This window comes from Apteryx rowi, unplaced genomic scaffold (assembly GCF_003343035.1).
Source record: "Apteryx rowi isolate R43461 unplaced genomic scaffold, aptRow1 scaffold_268, whole genome shotgun sequence".
In the NCBI taxonomy this organism is placed as follows: domain Eukaryota; kingdom Metazoa; phylum Chordata; class Aves; order Apterygiformes; family Apterygidae; genus Apteryx; species Apteryx rowi.
The window spans coordinates 834,827-840,735 of record NW_020449063.1 but is presented as its reverse complement, the minus strand read 5'-3'; positions in this window follow the sequence as shown (position 1 = coordinate 840,735).

The window sequence follows — 5,909 nt, the reverse complement described above, 5'->3', positions numbered from 1 at the left end:
AAGTCTTACAATGTAGACTGTATGCCTGAAAAGCCAACAGCATTCCATATACAGTGCAACAGTTTATCCTTTCATTCTAGATTTTTAGTAAAAACAACAAAACTGAGAGCCAGTGCTTACTTGACTCCGTTAGCACTTTTATTTATTTATTTTCTTTCCAGTTTTTCAGCCTTGATGTATCTCCTAAGACTGTGAGCAGGATACATAGTGCTTCATATTCCAAGTGCTGAGGCCTATCTATCAAAAGCTGACTAGAGTGGGTGGTGAAATACAGTAGGAGGTGGCTAGCTACACAGTTGTACTATTAAATTACTGTCTGTCCAAGGAGAGTAATCTCTTGTTTCAGCAGCAGGTATTACTACCAGAAACTGTAAAAACCTCAAGCACTCTGAAATAGACTGTCATATGGAGCACCATAAATTAAATCAGTCAAATATTCCATCATTCATTCACTCCACAGTCTTACAGTGGGATGAATAGTCTGCTCAAGGGAAAAAACAACAACCAACTTTCTGATTCCTTTTATATTTGATTCCGAGTCAGTTTCACAGGTCCCCACTTTCCTGTGGGAAGTTTTAATTAACCATAAAATGTAATTTCCCATTTGCAGGTTTCAGGGACCACACAGGTTTCTCCCCAAAATGCAGCAGAGGTGGCAGGGGGAGGGGGAGAGTTCTTTTTCTCAAACTGCAGCTATTGCTATCCATCCTTTTATTAAGAAGTTTAAAAAGTGCAGCTTCAATGACTTCCTTTTCATCTTTGTGAAAAAGAACATTTGACAGTAAGTTAAAATCCTAAATAAAATATGAAAGCTGCCAGCACATGCCAAAAGTCTCTTGGAGAGCATATATGAAAAGTTGCTCCTAAGACGCAAATGTCACTAATACCATATGAAAATTGCAAAAAGGTATATGAAAGTCACTAATGTGACATGAAAGAACAAAAGTCTTCAAATTATGTGAAAGTTACTGTTCCAGTACATTACCCTTACTGTTCTAGTTGCTTTCTATCCTATCTTATTAGCAACTTCCATTTCAAACTAATCTTTGATAAAAGTCTTATTATATTAACAGTTTTCCCTAAGTATCAGAAAACTGTATTTCCATTTGCACTGAGTGAAGTGTGACCTCATTAGCAGACTTTTGTATGTGCGTGGGGTTTTTTTACTCCCTTTCCTTCTGAAAAAGATGTGCATTCCTTCAGCCACACTCTGTGCTACCTTTGACTTTATGAAGTTATATGCTTCCCATGAAAGGTTAACAGCAGACTCAAAGTAGGTTTTGGAACAAAGATTTCTATCACCTGTAGACCCTTACTCCACACTGCTGAACACGAGGCTGTATACAAATATCATTACAATGTTTAGAAGGGGCTGCAGTCTTTAGCAAACCCTATCCAAACAAGAGCCTGAGCCCACAGTAAGATGCCACGTGTGTCCGACTTCGCCCTTAAGTGAAGAGTTCTGCTGCAGGGTTTAAATCCATATCCGAGCAGGGGGGTGCATTTTTACTAATCCTGTATAGACAGTATTCAGTAAATCCCTAATTCTGCAATCAGAGATGAAGTGCCCTTGTGGACCCCTTGAATGACAGTGAGACCTCATGAATGCATAAGAGCAGGGCAGCCCAAAGCAGAGTTCAGGATTATTGGTACTTCAGAGCTATTTCTGGTCTCTGCAGACCAGTGCTCATGGAAATGTCAAAGCTGAAATGATCTAGAACATGAGCATAATGGACTCGGGAGTTTGCGGGTCCAGTGATTCAGAATATATTTTTATCCACCAGGAGTCTTATTTCTTCTTTTCTCTTTAAAATCTTCTGTAAAGGCGATGAAAAGCATTATCTTGTGATTTCTAGCTGCGGAAGTCCTGTATTGCTCCTATATAGCTGGTACAAGCAAGGCACCAGGCCAGGCATGCTATGAGAGGATGAAGATGCTAATAGGAGTTGAAAACATGAATAGATGATGAACATTTGTAGTGCAGATTTCCTGCTTCCATATGTAGGCCAGATCTGACTTCCATAGGCCATCAAAGGGTGGCTATATTCCCCCCACAGTGCAGTACCTGTCTGTGTGGTTAGTTTGCAAAAAGGGTACCTTCCACAAGTGAAATGACAGCTGAACACCATGTGGCAAAGCCCTGTCCCGAGTGCAGAAAAACAATGCATTGAATGACTTTAAACATTGCATCCTATTAACAGTATCCCCTTATAAATGATTTTGAAAATAGGAAACTGCAACTAAACACTAAAAATGCACTAGTTACACATCAGGTAACTGTTCCTAAGCAAGAACCCATAATTTGCCCCCAACAGACCCTTCTCCTTTGATTATTGGTCAGAAGATAATGCAGTTTGTACATTTAATAACAGTTTCGATTTACTGCTAAAAGATGAAGTTATTATAACATTGCATATTAAAAAAAAACTTTGAAGCTAATAATCAAAAGATTAGAGAGGGGATATCTTTTAATTAATTTCAAACACTGGATTGAGTATTAAATAGAAACATGAAAGAAAGATTTCCAATGGGAAGGGCTGGTAACTGAAGAGTTTCCACTCTCTTGAGGATTACCATTTAATTTTAAACATTGATTTAAAATAAATGATGGTATAGTCCCCAAGGAAAGATGTATTTCAGTTGTAAACATAAGAGTGATGTATAATAAATGAAATATATAACATTCTCCTTGAGGAGTTTTCTTACTTTATTGTGCAATCATGCTATGGGAATTATTTATATCCTTTAACTTAAGTCTCAGACAAAAGCTATCAGGTATCAGGTAATCAGCTTTTCCTTTATTTATATGCCTGTATTTACATTTTTGAAAATTTGTCTGTGGTATCATGTTCAGAGTTCTGCAGTGATTAGTTCTCCTACTGGCAACACTTATGAGGGCATGTGAGACACAAGAAGGGTTTATTTTGGGTTGTCATTTGAATGCCAAAGGTTTCATACTAGTCCTGACCAAGTATCTGGCCTTATAGAAAGCCTCATACTTCTCCATCCCACACCCAGTTTTCTCACTTATTTCCTCATAGCAGGTGCTTCCTTTTTTATTCATGACTGTGTTACTGTCTTGTCTGTCAGCTCTCCAATACATTGCAGTCCTCCCATTTTCCAATTTCTTCTTCCTAAATATTAAGATATATTGTACTCTAGTGCTCAGAGAAGAAGCTTTTCCGCTTCATTTATTTTGTGTCCTGTCAGCATCTAGGTGAACATAATAATTAATTATGAACAGTTAAGTATTTCTTCTAGACAATCTGCTTTTCCCAGATCCTCCCTTCTTTTTGTGTTCCCTTTTCTTTTTTCTTTTTTTTTTTGGCAAAAAACAGTGACTGACAAGCTTATTGGACAAAAATTTAAGTATTTTTTTGTTTGTTTGTTTATGGAAAGTATATGCCCTTTCGACTCTGCTCTAGAAATCTGGTTCTAAGGGTTCAAGCTTACATTAATCTAACTAAAGGATAAAGTTCAGTGATCTAGCTGACCAGTCAAGACTCCATCTGGAGATCTTCTAAAGTTCGCCTTTCTGAAAGTTTCTTGGCTCTGAGCGTGAAAAGAGAATCATTTTCTGAGATGGCCAAGGCACAGTTTAGGAGGAACTTTGAAAACCAGACCAGATACTTCTTAATGGGGCCTGATGGTTCCTGCAGTCACTAAGTTACACAGCTGGCAAACTGTGAGTGCACATTCAAGTGGGTGATGTCTTCTAACAATTCTTGATTCCTCTGTACTCTTTTGTAAACTCAAAATTTGGGGTTTTCAGAAGACAATTACTTTTTCATTTGTTATCATTTTGATATTACTGAATGCTTTTGTCCTATGGAGCATTTTGGGATTGGAAGTGCATTGTAATTAAATTTAATTTGATGCAATGTCATGGCAGGTACATAAAGAAATATAAGATAGAGCATATTTTCTAATTAATTACAATATTAATAAAATAATTTTAGTTGTGACATATAACTCAAAGATTAGTCATGTCTCAACATGAAAATTCTTCTGTACACAAAGCTGGATGTGGAGAGCTGCTTTCCTTGAATTCATCTTACCACTGGGCAAAACCCCAAATTTGGGGATTTCAGAGGTAATTGGGGGGTTTTCTTAGACAGAGTTCTCAGCAGAGCAAACAATATGGGCAAAACAGAAACTCCTGATTCTGCTCTCCTCATTTAGGCCACTAACTAACACCACTTCTCATAGCAAAGTGTGATGGAGTGCAAAATAATGAGACTGTTGGAACAAAGAGATTGTTACTGAATGTGTGGATGGTGGAGAAAACAGTGAAACTCGGGTTTTAGACCCTTAACATTTGCACACCTGCAAACTCTAGCATTCATGGAAGTAAAATGTTGCTTTTAAAGAAACATTTACTGACCTGCTTTTTCAGATTTTTCTGCTGACTTGATGATGGTAGTGTTGGCAGAGCTGTTCCTGGAGAGATGAGATGCTTCCTACATACACTGCTTTCAGGACTCATTTGGCAGTGGGAAATTCTTGCTTTTCCAAAATTGTCTCTAATGATTTGAGGGGAGAAAACTGGTGTGTTTTTTGTGTTCCTCCTCTGAGTGGACTTTCAAACAAGACCACCAACATCTGCCATTCAGAAAATCAGTAGGTTTGCTGTGTTTGCATGAGAGAGCTTCTTGTATTGATCCTCTCGTCTTTCCTTGAGGTCTCATTTTGGGGAAAGGGTCACAGCCTCCAACTCCTGCTGTAAGTGCTGGATGCAGTAGTGTTGGTCAGTTTATCAGGGCTACCTAGCCTCAGTGAGAGAGCACTGCCATCTCTTCCTTTCCAAAGTGGTCAGCCAGTCTTGCCTGTCTCTGCCTACCCACTTTCCCCTGCACCCCCTGCCCAGGATACCAGCTCTCAGGCACTGCTGCCCTTCAGGCAGGTAAGTAAAGGGCCAGCAGGTTCAGGCAAGAGGGGCCAGCAGGCTCTCCTGAGACAGCTGAAGACAGCAGGCTCATCTGTATTTGCCAAATCCATTGCCTTTGAATATCAAAAGCTGGCAGATCTGTATTTGGAAGTTCATTCAGAAGAGATGTATAGAAATGTGAACATCTCTTCCCAGCCATGCTTCTGGACTAAGGGACTAAGGGGAAGGGACTAAGTCACCAGCCCAGCACCATTAAAAAACAGAACAAAAAGTGTGGCCTAGAGCTCCCACGGGACCTGAAGGTTCAGCACATTTCTCTGGTCACCAGGTCTCCAGCCAGGGTCTCCTGGCCATTTTCTCTCGGGAAGCCTCCAGGAGAGGGCAGCAATGGTTCTGCTGGCTCCTTTTCCCTAGAGATGAATTCCCTGCCACACACACCCTTTTTTCCACTGGGTGCCCAGTGGGTGTAATAAGTCCCCGCTTTTGCCTTAGGTGTTACTCAAGGCAAGAGGTCTTTTCATTTACTAGTTAATCATTATGGGAGCATTCTTTCCCAAGGTAGTTGCGTCCACTGCTCAATGGCTTCTGTTTTCAGACATGCATATAATACACTAAATACTGTGGTCTAAACTTCTGGTGGCCCAAGCTTCACTGCAATAGTGCATGCAAGCATGCTTTTTATACTGTGGTCCATATAAGGATGCTTACTAATAGTGTATGAGCACCAAAGCTTCACAATTACAGTTCCTAGAAGACCTTTATTTCAGAATTAGAGGCAAACTTTGTCAAAGTCAAATAAAACGTAAAGAAGGGATTTCCTCCCCGCCAACACCCTTTAGTTATTCGTACTTTTATTTCAGAAAGTACTTCCCTTACTACTGCCACAATATCTTGAAACRTATAAGAAAACCTACATGTAGGAACATTTTAAAAGAGTGAAAGGTTAATTACTGTTAGCTTGCTTTAACTAAAACATTATTAAACTTATGTCAGGTAAATCACATTACTGTGATAAAAAGAG